General features: G+C 54.7%; 2 long non-coding RNA genes across 2 annotated transcripts; one reads left to right on the top strand and one right to left on the bottom strand.

Moving 5' to 3' along the window:
* The first annotated feature begins 2,084 nt into the window (after positions 1 to 2,084).
* Positions 2,085 to 5,318, top strand: LOC309612574. Its single transcript, XR_014235284.1, has 2 exons — positions 2,085 to 2,726; positions 4,241 to 5,318. It is a non-coding gene; the product is annotated as an uncharacterized lncRNA (long non-coding RNA).
* LOC309612579 lies at positions 2,496 to 18,069 on the bottom strand. The gene is made up of 2 exons (XR_014235289.1): positions 16,436 to 18,069; positions 2,496 to 5,898 (listed from the first exon to the last, which is right to left on the bottom strand). It is a non-coding gene; the product is annotated as an uncharacterized lncRNA (long non-coding RNA).
* Between the last annotated feature and the right edge of the window lie 536 nt (positions 18,070 to 18,605).

Raw genomic sequence — 18,605 nt, 5'->3', positions numbered from 1 at the left:
TCCTGATTCCACTGACCCTAGAGGGGGTCCGCTGTCTCCGCTCTGCCTGTGTCCCTGGAGATGGGCCCTGGGCCCTCAAGTCCCAGGCCAGACTGTGGCTCAGCTTTAGAGCAACCAAGAAGCCAAACCCCATGCATGCCTTAGCTCTTGCCCTGCTCTGCATTTGCCCCCTCCTTCCATCTAATTCCAGGAAAGACGGACAGGTGGAGGGACGTCTCCCTCCCTGAGGTCAGGAACCTCAACCTGGTCTTTAAGGAGGAGCTCTAACCTGGCCATGGTCCCTGCTCAGGACTTTCTGGCCTCAGCCTGAAGGGAGGCAAGCCAGAGATTGGCCCTTTACTTTAAAAAAAATTTTTTTTTAAATTTTATTCTTTGGCCTCGCCGCACAGCATGTGGGATCTTAGTTCCCTGACCAGGGATCGAACCCGTGCCCCCTGCATTGGAAGCGTGGAGTCTTAACCACTGGACCACCAGGGAAGTCCCAGGTTGGCCCTTTACGAGAGGGGCCACCCTGGACTCCCACCCCAAATCCAACCCACACTCACGCTCTCTAGCCACAAAACCCTCCAGGGCTCTTGACACCCCAGGGCCCGTGCCCCTTGCCCCAGCTCTTGCAGTGTGTGAAAGGGGAGTTTTCTCCTTCCTCTTCTGGCGAGACACCCGAATCTGGAGTCCTGCTTCCATTTTAAAGCATTACATCATGACCCCTGGGGTATGTATTTTTCCGACTTTATGGAGCCCTAGAGCGAGTGAAACACCTCTCCTCCAACCACCACCTCCGAAAGATCACCCCTCAGCTCACTCATCCAGAAATGCTCTCAAGACATCTACTCTCAGCCTGGCCCAGCTTGGTCTGGGTGGGTGAAGATACAGAGAGTCTCCATCAAGGCCTCAGAAGCTCATGGTGGTGGGAGAGAGATGGGTAAATGTCTCATTGCCTTGCAGTGTTTCTAGGCTTGTCATGGGGGGAGAGTGGTTGGGGGCTGCCCAGGCTGAGAAAGCAGGGTGGGCTTCTCAGAGGAGGAAATGCTGAACTGAGTCCTGAGAGCTTAGGAAAATTCTGCTGGGGAAGGAGACAAGAAATGCTGTTTCAGAAAGAGAAGCAAACGGACAAAGGCCTGGAGGCTTGGAAGCCAGTAGCTCCCTGAGCTGGAGAGGTTTGTGGGGAGTAAGGCCGAGGAGGGCAGCAGGGCAGGTGATGGAAGGCCTTGGGTGGCTGCGGGGGGCTTGGATGTCTTTCTGTAGAATTCAAGGTGAGAGCAGAGCTCACCTGTGCTCACGGGAGCAGTGAGGCCACTGGGGAGGGTGCAGGTCCTGGCGGCAGGGACCGGTCTCCTTCTCCCGGACCCAACAGCCCAGCCTGCAAGCGGCAAGAGCTCCACATTGGCTAAGTCAACGTGGGTCAGAACAGACAGGCATCTCGGCCCCTTAATAAAGCGACGAAAACTGAGGCCTGACTCTGGAGAGAGCTGTTCCTCAGCCCTTAACACAGGAAGCCTCTTCCTCAGGCTGCACCCCCTTTTCTCAGGCCTTCCCCTTCCCCTTCCCCTGTCCCTCTGTGTTTGTCCACCTCTGGGCCCGGGCCCCCTCTCCTCTCAGCTTGGCCTGAGCCCCAGGTCACCGTGCACTTCCAGACTCCTGGAGCCTGAGGCTTGCCCAGAAGCCCAGCCCCAGATCCCATCTCTTCCTGCTGAACACGCCCCACATTGTTCATCTTTGTGCCCTTTTTCCCGTGCCTGAGCTATTCTGACTCTATTGTCCTGGTTCTCTCCACGGGTCATTCGCCAAACTGAGTCTGGCGCCACAGATTGAAAAAAACAGTCCCTCCAACCCCTAGGACCCCCTCCTGGTGAAGAGACAGGACAACGGAGACCCTCCCTCCCTTCGTCCTCCCCTCCCGGACCTGGCAGGACCCTCATCCTGGCCCACAAGGAGGCCATGATCCTGCCCTGGGCCAATGTTAACCGCAACTTCCCAAGGGAGTCTTTACAGGGAGCACTTAGCCCTGGCAGTGCCACTCCCGGGGGACTGGGACAAAGCACAGGTCACCGAGTCCTGGCCTCCATGTGCTCGGCTTCTCCTCGGGCAGCACAGAGACGCTGAGGACAGGACTGCAGGCTTCTGGCCCCTCCCGGATCCCAGCGTGTCTGCTCAGTGCCCTCCTCATCTTACTGTCAAGGAATCCAGGCTCAGGGGAGTTAAGCCATTTTCTAAAGTCACAGAGCTGATAAGAGCCAGGCCTGGGACTTCTGGTTTCACACCCAGAGTCCTTTCCTCCCTCTGCCAAGTGCTGAATTGATCCTGAAGCCAGTTCCTTGAGGTGGGGCAGCCCGGGCCCCGGGGGGAGAGGCCTGGGAAGCACGGCTCAGGCCTGGCTCTGCGGCCAACTTCTTATGTGGTTCCCGTCGGGCTCTTTCCCGGCTCAGCGACCTTCTTGCAGCTCAGAACACCAAGATTTCCCAGTTGGGGCCACTTTCTTCTGATAAGAGTCTCTCTTTCACCAAACTCTAGTCAGCTTCTTCTGGACTCTCCTCTCCACTAGGTCCTGGCTTCTGGGCTTCTGTGTTCATCCAATTTTAGTAAGAATCTTGCTAAGTCGGTTTAGCCAGCATCCCCCATCCTTGAAGTCTGATCACCTTCAGTATCTGCTGGGGCTCCTCATCCCCCTGGCCACCCCCAGGTGGTGTGTGATCACCCTGACCTGCCTCCAGCAAGGATCCTCTTAGGTAAGTTTACCATGACTCCTGATGTTTCCTCGTAGTAATTTTCCATCCCCTGACAGCCCTTGCTTCTTAGCTATAAAGTCCCATTTTTCCTTCTATTTGCAGTTGAGCCCAATTTCTCTCCTATTACAAAACCCCACCGCAGTGACAGTCCCCTGCGTAAAGTCTGCCTTACCATTCTTTAAACAAGTGATGCAATAATTATTTCTTTAACACCTCCGTTCCCATCAGAACCCTCTCCCACTGCTCCCTGCCATCCCTGACCCAGGCCATGGGGCTACAAAAACTCCTGATTCACGTCTTGGTATAGCCCCAAGAGTTTGAAATTATGTCCCCAACCCTCCTCCACCCCAGACCTGTGATTTATAACTCTAAGTTTGTTACAAAGCGAGACGGCATGATGTCATGAAAAAACCAAGGACCTTCTCCTCCACCCAACCTGAGTTCTTATTTTGGTTCCATCACTTAGTATCTGTGAGATCTGGGTCAGGTCACTAAAGCTCTTTGAGCCTCAGTAACCTCGTCTGTAAAATGGTCAGAATTATTGAGGATTAAATGAAACAATGAAGAAAAGTACTTAGAACATAGAAGGTTCTCAATAAATGGTACAAATTATTATAACCTTCACAAGCTCCCTCCCTTCCATTTCTAGCCGGGAACTAGAGCCCTGGGATCAGCTCCCAGGCTGTCCCACCCAGGGGACGTGGGCCCTGCCCAGGAGTCAGGCACAGGTAGCCACTGCTCTGAGGATGCAGCCCTGCCCCCTGCACTTCTAACTGCTCCCTGCCATGCCCCAAGGGGAAAAAAGTGCCTGTGCCGCCGGCCTGTCACCCAGCACATCCACGACTCCACAGCCCCCAGGGCCAGGGCCCACTGGTGGCCATCAAAGCATAAGGAATGTGGTAGGCAGAATAACGTCTCCCCAAAGATAACCAGTCCTGGAACCTCTAAGTGTCACCATAGTAGGTTCAACAGTATTCCAAAAAGATATATTCAAGTCTTAATCCCTGATACCTGTAAATGTGACCTTATATGGAAATAATTTCTTGGCAGATGCAGTTAAGGATCTCAAGAGGAGATCATCCTGGATGTAGGATGGGCCTAAGTCCAAGGACTGGTGTCATAAGAAAAAGGAGGCGATTTGCACACACACAGGGAGGAAAGCCATGTGAAAACAGAGGCAGAAATTAGAGTGATGCTGCCACAAGCCAAGGAACACCGGGAGCCACCAGAAGCTGGGAGAGGCAAGGAGGGGGTCTCCCCTAAATCCTCTGGAGGGAGTCCGGCCTGGTTGACACCTTGGTTTTGGACTTCTGGACTTAAACTGCAAGAGAATAAATTTCTGTTATCTTAAGCTACCATGATTGTGGTAATTAGCTGCGGCAGCCCTCGGAAACTAACACAGTTAACTTGTTTGGAAAGAGCGTCTTGACAGATGTGATTAAGCATCTTGAGATGGGGAGGTTATTCTGGATTACGCAGGCGGGCCCTAAATGCAGTTGCACTTATCCCTACAGGAGGGAGAAGGAGGGAGGCCTGACACAGAGGAGAAGAAGGCACTGTGAAGATGGAGCAGAGAGAGATTTGGGGGTGCTGGCTTTGAAAAGTCGAGTGTGGCAGCAGCGACCAGCAGCTGGGAGAGGAAAGGAATAGATTCTCTCCCAGAGCCTCCGGAGGGTGTACAGGCCTGACAGTACCTTGATACCCAGTGAAATGGAGACTTCTGGCCCTCAGAACTGTGAGAGAATAAAGTCCTGTTGTTTTAAACAACGCAGTTTGTGGTAATTGGTTAGAACAACCGTAAGAAACTAATGCCGGGGTAGCACGGCAGAGGCCGCGTCGGGTCCCTCTCCTCAGCGGCTTCTACCATCCAGGCGTGGCATTGCCGCTAGCCCTTCCCCCAGTCCCTCACTTCCCAAGCCCCAGACAGAAGATGGCCCCACCCCAAAGCCTCCCTCGCATGGGGCTAGGTTCCTAGTGTCAGGTGTGTAGGTGAACATGCAAATCCCTCTCGGTAACCCCAGTTCCTCAAGTTTAATACAAAACTGGGCGATCGGGCCCCTCGTCCCTGAGGCTGGGCTGGGATAGGTGGGGAGGGGCAGTTTGGGAGCCCAGACACTTTGGGGAGAGGAAAACCTGCCTCAGGCGTGGCCAGCCTCTGCCCCTGGGCTTCTGCCAGCTCGGGTCCAGGAGCCAGGCCCTGGGGTCCTGAGGAGAAGAGGCCCAGGGTGTCCAGGATCCTGTCTGGTCTTCCAGTGGGGGAAGCACCAACCTCATTCTTCCCATGGAAAAACCCTCTCCTCTTCAGCCCTGGGACTCCCCACCAGCACCCATGGCAACTTGGGTCTCTCTGGGAGGTGTGCTTTGTCACTGCCCTCCCCAGGGAGACCCCAAACCCCTGACTCATTCATTTTAATCCTGAGACTCGCATCATTCAACAGGTTTTGAGTCCCCATTTTGTAGATTGGAAACCTAAGATTCGGAGGTTCCCGCAAAAGGACAAGGTCAGGGTAGACCAGTGGTTCTAAAGGAGCCACCGCCTCCGGGGCTCTTGCTTCTGGAGGCTCAACCAGCTTGACGGCTCAGAGTTGTTAACTCAGTAAGGAGCTAATGGGTTTCCCCTTCCTATTCGGCTCTTGGCTTAAGTTATTTTCCTTTTTCTGGTTTGCAAGGAACAAAAACAAGTAATTTTCTCATAAAAATAACAATGAGCAAAACCCAGATTCCAGAGAGCCTCCAGTCAAAGCCAGTAACTTCAGGCTTCTCAGGGGACCCAGCACGCCCGCCCCAGTCAGAGCCAGCAGAGCAAAGGCTTTGCTGCTGTGTGTCGGTCTGGCTCGTGGTTGAGTTTTCCAGGAGACGAAATGTGAGCGGGAAGACCAACGTTAGAAATCAAAGCAGGTTGGACACTCAGTGCTGTTTTGAATGCCACAGAGAATGCCAAGCCAGGTCCTTCCCGTGCGTGTTGCCCTCAGAAATGCAGAGAAATGCCACGTTCACAGCAGGGAAAACAATTGCACTGATTAATTGTGCTTCTGTTTATGCCTCGGTTCTCCAGACTTCTGAGTGTCTTCCAGTGAGGCCACCTGCCAGATGGAAGTGCTGTCACACGCAGCTTCTTGGTGCAAACTGCGAGGCTTGGGAGACTCCAGCAATCCTGTTAGAATTCCGTTTCCTAAATGGCCATAATCAAAGAACAAGCTCTTAGTTATGTAGCAGCGAGCTTTGGAAATAGATGAGCATGCAAAATCACAATTTATGAGTTCAGCCAATTTTTCTTTTTCTGCTAAAAATATCAGTCCATGGACTTCCCTGGTGGCGCAGTGGTTAAGAATCCACCTGCCGATGCAAGGGACATGAGTTCCATCCCTGGTCAGGGAGGATCCCACATGTCACGGAGCAGCTAAACTCGTGCTCCACAACTACTGACCTGCGTGCCTGGAGCCCGTGCTCCGCAACAAGAGAAGCCACTGCAATGAGAAGCCCGTGCACTGCAGCGAAGAGTAGCCCCTGCTCGCCGCAACTAGAGAAAGCCTGAGTGCAGCAACGAAGACCCAACGCAGCCAAAAATAAATAAATAAAATTAATTAATGTAAAAAATACATACATCCGTCCACGAAAATCTTATGGCTTTGGAGGAGATTCAACCCATTGCTAATTATCTATGAGCAGTTCATCCGTTGCTACCTTCTTCTTCCCAACCCTGTGAAGGGCCCTAGGCTTGGTGAGTAAGGCTGAGCTGGCCTTGGAGAGGGAGTGTGGGAGGCCTCATTTGCAGGCCCCACAAGGCCAGGGCACCAGCGGGAAGAGATGAGTACTGCACGGCTGCGATAAATGTAGCTACGGAGAGGAAGCAGGGCCAGCCTGGGTGCATGGGGGACAGTGGTCCGGCCAGCCCCATTCAGCTGTCTCCTGCCTTCCTGTGGCAGTACCTGGGGGCAGGCAGTACCGGGCAAGGCTGGCCTCACGAAAGAATCTGCTTCCTCATCCAGCAAACTCCACATTGGGAAGCTCGAGGGAAACAGGCAAGACCCTTCAGTCCAATCCTATCCCTGGATGGGTGCAGCTGGCCCCCCCCAAGGTGGACTCGAAAGAAGCTGGGGCACTGGATTCGAGTCCCAGCTCTGGCGTTTACTAACCCTGGTGAAGTCACAGGGCCTCTTGGAATCTCAATCCCCTCAGCTCTGAAATGGGATGCTCTGCTCGTGTTGGCCTCGCTTGGATTTTGGCCAGGATTAAATGAGAACGTGGAGGGGGTGTTGGCTGTTATTACTGGCATAAAAACATCTGTTTCCCAGCTCATTAATGTGGAAAATGTAAACGTCTGGATGCCTAAGGACAAAGACCCCGCCGGCCCTTTCCGTGCTCCCTCCTCACCCCCATATTGTTGGGAGTCTGTTTTGTTTTCTCTGGAACTTCCAGAACAATCGGTTCTGGGGGTTGGGTCTGCAGCTATTCACACTCCCAGGGGATGCATTTGCTGAGCTAAGGCCACATTCCAAGGGTAAGGGATCTGGAGGGATATTTACCTGACTCAGTCCTGTAGCCCTGAGAGGCCGTTCTGGGGGCAGGAAGCACAGAGACACTACTGTGTCAGCCCCACAGCTGGAAGCCCAAGTCCAAAGCCCCCCGGGCTGATGTGAATCCATCAACTGACTCAAAGACAGAAAAGGCCAAGCAGTACCGACTTCCTCCTCCTCCAGCTCTGACATCCAGGATGCTGTTTGGCCTCAACACACAGACTTCCCAGCTCCTCAGCCACACTGCTCCCACCTTGCAGGTTCCCAAAGGTTGTGAGAGCCTCTTTCAGCATCCCTGGAGGACCCACTCCAGCACAAGGTGAGGGACGGTGCACTGGGGAGAGGTGTGCCACCTCCCTCCTCTGCTCTCCAGACCTGAGCCTCAAAACACCTGCGTTATTTACCCACAGGCCTGGAGTCTGCAGGCCTGGGCTCTTCCACATGGAGCCTTGGTCTGTGACCCCTCTGTATCCTGAATGCCACCCCTCCCTCAGGCCCACCCCACCCAGGGAGGGCAAGAGCAGCTGAGGAATTAATTTAAGGTGTGAGGGGCTGTCAGGCCCCTGATACCCACACTCAGGGAAGGGTTGCTCAAAAGATAACTGTTTCTGAGAAGGGATGCCCAAGAAGTTCCTGATGAGCTGCTTGGGAAGGGCCTGAAATCCATCCTATCCCATCTTCTTTCTGGTCAGGTTGCTCTCCCTCAATCTTTGCCTGCGTTTTTACTTCTACCTGGACTCTGCTGGTTCTTCCTCTTCTTCTGTCGTCAGAGAACCAGCCAGAGCCTCACCTCCTCCAGGAAGACTTCCCAGCACAGACCCTCCTGCTGCTGGAGTCACACACAGGCATCCCACTTTCCATGCTTCACATGGGACCTCCCTGAGCCTCAGGCCTGATTCGAGAGGCTCTGACACTTTCCGGTATTATGACCTTCTCTCTACAGTGGGGACAGTCTTACCTACTTCATAGTGTTGTCAAGTGCCTGGCACATAGCAGGTGCCGACAATTATTGCTGCCCCCAGATATTCTGCAGGAGAGGGAGGCTTGAATAGTGTCCTCAGTGGAGCCCAGGGCACACACTGCAATCGGGGACTTTTTATTCTATAACAGAAGTGGAAACTGATCCCATCACAGAGTCTACACTGTTTCTTTAATTAATTAATTAATTAATTAATTAATTAATTAATTTTTGGTTGCGTTGGGTCTTCGTTGTGGTGCGCAGGCTTTGCATTGCGGTGGCTTCTCTTGTTGCGGAGCACAGGCTCTAGGTGTGCGGGCTTCAGTAGTTGTGGCGCACGGGCTCAGTAGTTGTGGCTCGCAGGCTCTAGAGTGCAGGCTCAGTAGTTGTGGCTCATAGGCTTAGTTGCTCCACGGCATGTGGGATCTTCCCAGACCAGGGATCGAAACGGTGTCCCCAGCATTGGCAGGCGGATTCTTAACCACTGCGCCACCAGAGAAGCCCTACACTGTTTCTTGAACATTTCCTGCCTTCTGGGAAGCAGAACTTATCACCAGAAGGACAATGCAGGCTGAAGTTTCTGTTTCTGTTCTGTGTGAAAGCAATTGCTTTCTAAGAACCAGAAAACACTCAGTCACATCCTTGTGTTCAGTGGAAAACAAAGCATGGGGTCAGAATTTCCACCAATGAAGCTTTCGCCAACCGGATGTCCAGAATGGGTGGTTGCCGGGAATTCCCTGCACCGATTTGTTTGGGGTCTACAGCCTCTCGACACCCTCTTTTGCCGGAAGCTCTGTCTCCAGATCTGAGCACTCCTGAGGAAGGCCAGGCCTGGACTCATGTGTCATGCAAATGTCCCCAAAGGTCCCAGTCCTGTGGCAACGCCGATGCCAGAGAACTTTACACTCAGAGTCCGTGTTCAGACAGGCTGTGTCCAGTCTGACTCTGGGGGCCTGTTTAGATGAGTGTCCTGCATACAGGAGGTGCTCATGGTGACCTGAATTAGACCAAGGCCCTAGAGACCCTAACTCTGTGGAATAGTCAAGCCCACAGGGGTGCAGACAAGGGCAAAAGCACGGAGGCTACGCTGGCCAGAGAGGGTAATATGGGGTGACTGAGAGCTGAGCTGCACCGTGGAGGGGGCAGCGGTTAGGTGGGCCAGGCAGGAGGGGAGGAGAGGACACGGCAGGTGGAGAGGCCCAGATGTGGGATTGAGCAGGACGGGTGCAGGGGCCACAGAGAGGCCAGTAGGCTCAGAGCGAGGGAGGCTAGACGAGCAAAGTGGGGCCGCAAGTGGCCGGCAGGGATAGGAGTGGGCCTGAGGCTGCTTCTGGAAAACGGAGTCATGTCTGCAAGAAAGCTGGGCTTGGGGACTACTGTCGTGACTGTTCCTGGGGCCGGCTGGCAGGCGAGGCTGCGGGGAGGCCAGGAGGGTCCTGAGCAGAGAGGACAGGAACCCGGCAATCGCAAGTGGGGTGAAGAGGATTTGCTGACACACTCCAAGGGGGCTGAACTGTGGTGAGAGGCCGCTGGGGCCAGGACAGGAAGAAGGACATCAGAAAGGGGACCACGTCTGGTGCAGGAGAGGGTGTCAACCTGGTGTGAGACACTTGAAGTCATCACACATATTCCTCCCCTGAGTGCATGCCTAGGTCGGTGCACACTCAGCCGAAAGGGGGTGTAACGAAGTGCCCACTGCCGACCCAGGTAAGAGGCCCTGTGGACCTTGACAGACATTCTGGAGCGCACGCAGTGGGCCGAGTGCTGTGATAAGTACCGGAAAAAGAACAAAAAGCAGCATTTGTTTAGTGCTATTGTACACCCAGCTTCCCAAAGGAGAGCTGCTAAGGTGGGTTTGCAGAGTGGTAGGTGTGTGCCTTTGGCCTCGACTGAGACATGGGTGGCCCGGTGTGGCTAAGGACAGGGGCCTCGGGGAGATGCAGAATCGGGGACACTGTAAATCGATATTCTTTTAATATTGGTTCAATATGTATGTGTGGGGCAGGGGCTGAGAGCTGAGTGGCAGGAAGGGAGAAAGGAGAGCAGGGCAGCTCTGGCCCCTCACCCAGAGCACTCGAAAAGACCAGAGGCCTGCAGAAAGCTCCTCACCCTCTGCTGAGGCTGGGTGTGGTTCATGGGGGCCTCCCCAAGTGTCGTGTCTAACACTTCCTCTGACCCACATGCAGTGTTCTCCCTAAGAGAAGTTCTTGTCCGTGCAATCTCCTTGCATATTTCCTGCAACATATCAGCGATTTTATTTTTATTTACAGTAAGTCCCCTACATACGCACGAGTTCCATTCCGAGAGTGCGTTCATAGTCCAATTTGTTCATAAGTCCAACAAAGTTAGCCTAGGTACCCAACTAACACAATCGGCTATATAGTACTGTACTGTAGTAGGTTTATAATACTTTTCCCACAAATAATACATAAAAAAACAAACACAAAAAATAAAGAAAACAGTTTTAATCTTATAGTACAGTACCTTGAAAAGTACAGTAGTACAGTATAACAGCTGGTATACAGGGGCTGGCATCGAGTGAACAGGCAAGAAGAGTTACTGACTGGAGGAGGGAGAGGAGGTGGGAGATGGCAGAGCTGAAGGATCGTCAGCAATAGGAGACGGAAGGCAAGCTGCAATTTCACTCACGCCTGACGTTGATGGAATGCACGTTCGAATCTTCGAAAGTTCACAACATGAAAGTTCGTACGTAGGGGACTTACTATATTTATTTTAATTTTTTTTTTTTTTTTTTTTTTTTTTGGCCATGCTATGGGGCTTGTGGGATTTTAGTTCCCCGACCAGGGATTGAACTCGGGCCCTTGGCATTCAAAGTGTGGAGTCCTAACCACTGGACCACCGGGGAATTCCCATATCAGCGGTTTTAATATAGCACCAATGTGGGCAGAAGGGGGCATGAGGAAGAAGACCCTTCAGGCCGAAGGAGGGCCCATCTGGGAAGTGTCAGTGTGCTTCTCCACACTGGAGGGTATACTGGGAAGTGGAGATGGGCAGGGTATAGAGGCCAGCAGGGGCTAGACAACTAAGGCCTGTGTGGAAGCTGAAAGTACCATGCTTCTGAGCCTTAGATCATGTTCTTGGAGCAACTGCTACCCCATGCAGGCAGGAGGGTGCAGTGTGAGGGGTATTGTCCCAGCAACAGTCCCTGGCATTGGGGCTGGAGGGGGAAGGGGGGCTTCCAGAAAGGGTGTAACACAGGTCAGTAACACACATGTGGCCATGTCAGAACCACCAACAGAGCCTCTTTCTTCACATCTCTCCAGTGTGACTCTGCAACTCTCTTCACAGGTGGCTGTTTTTGTGGGCGGGGGTGATCATGGACTTGTAAAACCCATGGTAATGTGTCCAGTTTCTCATGATGATCTGCCAGGCTGGGAAACTCTGAAATGGCACAGTCAGCGCTGTGTCACTTCCCCTTAGGTAACTTGCTGGTCCCTGGCCAGGGGCACGAGACGATGGCTTAGGTGCAGTGCTCCAGAATCTTGGACAGCAGCATAGGGCAGAGGTGGGGAGGCGGGCCACTGAGAACTGCTTCTTGTGCCCACTGCCTGGCGTCCCACCTGCGGCCCCTCAGGTGCTCTAGGGCTGCCCTCAGACGAGGGACGGGCGCAGAGGGGCCTTGGTCTCCGTGGTTTCTGGGGCCAAGCCCTGGGCCTCTCCGCCTGGGCCCGGCAGGCCTGGACTTTCCACCCCTACAGTGTTTCTCTCCGGCCTGTGCTCTGAGCAACCGCTCACCACGGAACCCCAGCCCAAGGAGGCAATGACACCATTCTTGGGCCTTGGACTGACTGGGGAGGTTCGTCCCCTGGAGGCTCTGGCAGGCGGCCTCACCCACCACCTGCATCCGGAGAAGAGGTGAGCGTTCCAGGGAACACGTTCGCACCCTGAGCCTCTGGCAGGTGAACCAGAATGGAAGCCCAGCCAAGAGCTTCTTCAGCGCTTCATTCCCTTCAAAGGGAATGAAGGCGAGAGCGGAGACTGCCATCACTGAGGGTGGCCAGGAGCCAGGAGGCTGGCCCAGGTAAGCTCAGGTGTGCCCTCAACAGCTTATGAACAGTACTGCCATCCCACTTTACAGAGCAGGAAACGGAGGCTCAGAAAGGTAGAGTTACTCCCTCCAGGCCACACAGTCAGTGGGTGTGTGGTCACGTGGCTCCGGAGCCAGGCTTTGTACCAGCCAGTGGGGTGTACTTTAAACAACACCACAAACAACAATGTCCGAGTTCCAATAACTGAAATGGCCTCCGCCTCACGTGGCTTTTTGTTTCAGAGATCTCTGTCGAATCCAGCCAAGTGGATGGTTCCTTGTTCCCTCGTTCCCTCCCGAGCCTCATAGGCCAAGGGAGGTTTGGTGACCACCCCAGCCCTGGGCTTCCTGCCAGGCCCAGGTCGGCCGTCCCTGGGATGCTCCTAATGCACTTGTCTGGAGCTTTTTTTGAGTCCAGGAAACTCCACAGGACACAGCTGAGTCTGGGCGGCCCCTCACACGTGCTGTGTCCAGAGAGAACAAAGGAGGGGTTTCCCTGGGCTCTGTGATCACAGGGTCCTGGCTGGCTCGCTCTGCCCAGCACAGACCCCCACTTCCAGGAACTCTCTCAAGGCGGGGGGACCTGGGCTCTGGGCCCTTACTGGGCCGCAGGCTTCCTGGCACGGTCCAGTGACAGGGCTTCCCGAGAGGTCGATCTTCCTCGATGAGATCACCCGCCAGCTCCGCGGCACAACAAAGCAGGCGCAGGACCCATCCTGCGTGACTCATCACTAGGGGCTTGCGGCCCTCAGGAGAAACCAGACACAGAGGGCCATTGTTTGCCCCGGAAGCCCCCACTGGCACTGCAGGCTCAATGGGGTCATTTGTGTTTTCTCCCTGGTTCTCTGTAACCGTAGTCCTTCTGGGGGATGGGGGTCCACCAGGCTGCCTGGGTCCCTGCAGCAGGAGAAAACACCATATCCAGTCACCCACCTATAGCCCCGATACAGGACTGAGGCCAGGCCTGGGAGGCAGCAGACCTCCTCTCTCTCCTTCCTGGCTTAATAAAAAGCAAGTAAAAAGGGTGTGGAGAGACAGCTACAGATCTGTTTCTATTATAGTCTCTTCAGATCCTTATCTAGGGCAGAAACACCCTGATCCCACACCCACACTCTTCCCAGAACGCAACCCACGCTCGGGGACACAGACCTGAGGGACTGGTGCAGAAGGCACAGGGCCTGGTGGCCTGGGCTGGGCAGAGCCAGGGAATAAGGAGGGGAGGGCTGAGCAGCTGCACCTGACTTTGGATGCAGCCGGGGGCCCTTAGGAACCTCAAGGGGAAAAAAGCAAAAAATCATTTTCTGAGAGGAATCAAGAGAATTCATAGGAAGGGAAACCCAAATGACTAAGAAGTTCACAAAGAGGTTGTTAACTTCACTAGTTATCAGAGAAATGCAAATTAAAACAGTGAGATGCGATTTTACACTCAGGAGATTGGCAAGAATCACCAAGACAGATACTGTCAAGCGCTGGCAGGGTATGCAGCAGAAGGAGCCCTCAGGAGCTGCTGCTGGGAGTGAACCCTGGGCAGGCAAGTGATGGTTTTCTACTGAAAATCATTATGCAAATTCAATATGCACAGACCATGCCAACAGGAATCCCACTCCTGCTGAGCTCAGCCCAAGGGTACGACCAGGCCTCAGGGTACTGCTGCAGAGGACCCATCCCCGGGGAAGTGTCCCCGAAATGCACTCTTGGCCATCCCCTTCCCCTCTGTGCAGTCTTGATTGGGCAAAACCTGGAAACCAGGCCCCAGTGAGAGCCCTCACCCCCGGCCCAGCCCAGAGCCGGCTCGTCCAGCTGCCGACTCTGGCCCAATGGGGGCTTGGAATCAGGACTCTGACCCTCAAGAAGGCAAGACAGGGCTTCCCTGGCGGCGCAGTGGTTAAGAATCCGCCTGCCAATGCAGGGGACGCAGGTTCGAGCCCTGGTCTGGGAAGATCCCACATGCCACGGAGCAACTTGGCCCGTGAGCCACAACTACTGAGCCTGCGCGTCTGGAGCCTGTGCTTGGCAACGAGAGGCCGCGATAGTGAGAGGCCTGCGCACCGCGATGAAGAGTGGACCCCGCACCGCTATGAAGAGTGGCCCCCGCTTGCCACAACTAGAGAAAGCCCTCGCACAGAAACGAAGACCCAACCCAGCCATACATACATACATACATACATACATGAAAAGAATGTAAGCAGACAAGAATAGCATTAAAAAATAATAAAAAAAAAAAAAAAAAAAAAAGAAGGCAAGACAGCCCACTCCCTTTCTGTGCTCCAGCCTGACATCCTAACCCTCCCACCTCACTGCCGGTATTAGTTTTCTATTGTGTAAAACATCACTACAAACTCAGCAACTTAAAACAACACACCTCGATCATCTCATCTTAGGGGTCTGGGTGTGGCCTAGCTGGATTCTTTACTCAGGGTCTCACAAGATTGTGATCTTGCGTGAGCTGGGCAGTGCTCTCATCTGGAGGCTCAAGAGAGGAAGAATATGCTTCTGAGTTCGTGCATTTCCTCATGGCTGCAGCATGGAGGCCCAGCTCTCTTGCTGACAGTCAGCTGGGGGCCACCCCCTGATCTCAGCGGCTTCCCGTGGTTCCTTGCCAGGTGGGCTTCCTCAACACAGCTGCTTACTCCATCAAGCCGGCAAGGAGAGGCTGTCCGCCCAGGAAGGACCCGGTCCCTCTTTTAAGGGCATTTTCCCAATTAAGTCAGGCCCACACAGAATAATCTCTGCTTTGATTAACTCAAAATCAGCTGATTCAGAATCTTAGTGACACCTGCAAAATCCCTTCACCTTTGCTGTATTCTATGAGGCAGGAGCAAGTCACAGGGCCCACCCTCACCCAAGGGCAGGGAATTATGGACTGAACACAGAGTGGGGAATCATGGGGCCACCCTTAGAGTCTGTCCACCAACCTGCCTGACTGCCTTCCTGAAGGGAGAAGCCTCAGGCAGCACAGGACAGCTCCAGGAGATACAGCCTTCCCAGCACAGGTGGGGCAGGGCAGGGCTCCGAACCTCCAGAGGAAGGGCCACAGGGATGGTGCTGGAGTGCTTGTCCGCCTGAGGTGTGGAGGAGGCTAGGAGAGAAGGGTGGATGGGGAAAGAGGTGCTGGCGGGAGGGCTGCCCTCCCAGGCTGCTTAAATAAGCGAGGAAGTGGTGGAGCAGCGCGCAAGGGTGTTCTCTGCGGATGCCCCGGGGTGGTCATTGAACTTCTCTCATTTTCCAGCTGAGAGGGCCCCAGAGATGGGCCCCCCTCCCCCTCACACATCAGCCTCTTACATCGTAGCCTCTTTTTCTGCTCCTGCCACCCCTGCCATCAGGGGACCCACCCACCCCCACTCCACTCAGCTTTCACAGTCACCCAAGAGGTCAGCTAAGGGGCGGCTGGGAGGGCACTGTATGTCCCCACAGAGGGACAGTGGGAGGATTGTCACTGGGCAGACATGACCTCAGTCTGCTGGGCTCAGCTCACCCTGCTCCAGGGAGGAATGCTGTCAAATAGAAACAAGCACCCACTATGCTGGGTCTCCTCCTGCTGCTGGGTTCAGACCAGGCAGGGACCCTGTTGGCAGGGTCAGAACCTCCAGCGCCTGTGCCCTGGCCTGGGAGCCTGCGCTTCAGGCCTCTGTGCCCTACTGAGAGGCAAGGCATGAGGAACTGGTGGCCCGGGCAGGCGTGAGCCCTGCATCTGAGATCCTGCCCTGCTGTCCCACCCACCTCCTTGCCCAGTTCTTGAGAACTTCCGCTTGCCCTGCTTCTGCACCCTACCTTTGATCCCTCTGTGCCTGCCAAGCTGTGGGCTGGATGGGGTACCTACTTAATTTGACCAGGCCAAGGAGGAGTCCCAGCCCTGTGCCATTCACCAGAGCCTGGACCCTGGGCCTGCCTCAGTGTCTTCCCACATTCTGGCTTACCTGCCACACTTGGCCTAACCTGAGAGCTCCCAGGGCCAGCTCCTCCCCCCAGAACCAAGACCCTCAGTCACCCCCAGTCTCTGCTCATACCCTAAGCAAGCAAGAATTTTAGAGCAAGGTTTATGCAATCCCGGGAGGGGTGCTGGTCCTGTGGCTACCCCTCTGACTGTCCGAGCCCTGCCCTCTCACACCCCAGGCCTTGGTATCTGCCCATCCGTTGCATTTCACCTTTATACGCAGACCACAGAAACCAGCTTTGGCTAACTTACTGAGAAAAGGATTTTCATGGAAGGATATCAGACAGCTCACTGGACCATCAGGAAGGCTGGAGAACCAGGCTGGGAACAAGCAGGAACCAGGGGCTGAGGGCAGCTGGACAGTGTGCGGATGGTATGCCGGGACCTGCCCCCCTGGATGGACGGTGCTGGAGTTTGCAGTCCTTCCAGCCTCTCTCTGAAGCCTCGCATCACTCCCTCCAGAGTCAAAGCCCCAGGGAGAAGGGTTTGACTTGTCAAGCGCGAGTCCCAAGCATCACTCTAGCCCAGGGGCGAGGTGAGGACGGCGGTCCACCATCATCTTCCACGGTGGGAGGAGGCGCGCTCGGCTTCCTCGGGAGGCCCTCCACCAGAGGAAGGGCGTGGGCACCGCAGCCTCGGGTTAGCTGCCCATCCTGGCCATCATGACACGGGGGCCCAGCAGTGGCAGCGCACCAGACCATGCCATAGGGGTCTCAGGGAGGCTGGAAGCCAGGTCAGCCTTTGGAATTGGCAGGGCACTTTTCCATATACGGTGATGGTGAGTGACTGTGCCTTGTCTAGTCCCAGAAGTGGGGCCCCCCACCAAGCTGCCCAGGTCTCTACTTCAGGCCAAAGGTCCTGCGTCTCTGATCTGTGTTCCATTACTTGGGATTTCTGACTTTTTCCATATTTGGTACCTGGCTCACAGACTTAGGCTTAACCAGTGTTTTGCTCCTGTAGCTAATGGCCACCCTCAGAGCCATCAAGTGAGGGATTTCTTCTGTGATTTTAAGAGATTCCTCATTAAATTGCTTGATGGCAATGAATAAGGACACAGAGTTATAACCCCAGAGAGTCCCTGCCCTAGGCTGGGCCAGGCTGGGGGTGATTAACCCAGAGCTCCACCCTCCGAGTTGCTGCCCTTGAAAGTAGCCAGCATCCCGGAAGGCTATGCTGGGAGGCCAAGGACTCCCGGCCCAGCCCAGCCAGCCAGAGATTATTCTCTCAGTCCCCGCGATCCAGAGGCATCTCCTCTCTTCCGCTGCTCAGGGGATGTGCCTGGGGAAGGCTGGGGTGCCTGTGCCCATCTCCCACCACTGCTGACTCAGCCTGCTTGCTCTGTGGTCTGAGCATTGAACCTGAGCATGGAATGGGATCCCTGAGCACTCCCTCCACCCCTGCACCACCGCCCCCAACGCCAGAAGGCTCTGGGGTCCGAAGCAGGGGAACAGAGCCAAGAAGCTGCAGCTGTAAGAGCTTGTTCCCTTAAAGCCTGTCCAGACCCCGCCACGGCAGCTCAGACACTCGGAAGGAGCAGAGGCCCTCCAGGGCTTCTTGGCTTGGCCAGCTAGCTGCCCACCTTAGGATGAGGAATTTGCCCCCCAAGAGAGGGGATCAGATTGCACATTCCTAAGGCCTGAGTCACTCCAGGCTCCTGCCGCTCTGGTTCAGGAATGTGTTTACACTAAGGGCCTAAGAGGGATTGCACAGGCCATGTGTACACTGAGGGCCTAAGAGGGATTGCACAGGCCATGTGTCTGTTCACTCCGTATCCGGCAGGCTAGGGGCGAAGGATGAGGGGTCCCTCAGGGATGAGGGGGGCAAAGCTGTGACCTCCAGAGTTACTGTGATGACGCTCTGCGTGGGCCCCAGAGGCCCAGAGGAGGGGAGGGCCTGACCCAGGCTGGAACCAAAGCCTTTGCCTTGTCCACAGCTGGCTTCAACTTGATCCCATGGGACAGAGAGTGGAGAGGGGCCAGTCCAAGCAGAGCCTCCCCAGAGGTGACCCTGGGAAAGGAACTTGTCCCCCTACCATCCCCTTCTATGAAGGACAACCTCCCAGAGGTCACAGAGGGCTTGGTGAGGCTCTGGCTGCTCCTGGCAAACCCCTCAGCAGAGTGGCTGTGAATCCTTGCCCCTCACCCCTTGCCTCCGTCCCATCCAGGGCTCTCTTTTTCTGTCTCTGACACGGGCCACCCAGCTGTGGAGAGAGCCCACACACACTTCAGTATCACTGGCTGCTACCATATTCAGGTAGGCACTGCGCTAAGCTCTTTAAGGTGTGGCCATATGCCCTGGTTTTCCTGGGACAGTCCTGGGATGCTGGACAATTATTAATAATGCCTCCTTTCACTCTTAGAAGTGTCCTGGTCTGGAAGATAACTATATATTTGCCCTAATTTTATAGGTATTATTTTATTTA

Source organism: Balaenoptera borealis (assembly GCF_965194805.1).
Source record: "Balaenoptera borealis genome assembly, chromosome: 15".
In the NCBI taxonomy this organism is placed as follows: Eukaryota; Metazoa; Chordata; class Mammalia; order Artiodactyla; family Balaenopteridae; genus Balaenoptera; species Balaenoptera borealis.
The sequence above is the reverse complement of the archived record's forward strand: the minus strand, read 5'-3'. Positions and strand labels throughout refer to the sequence as shown.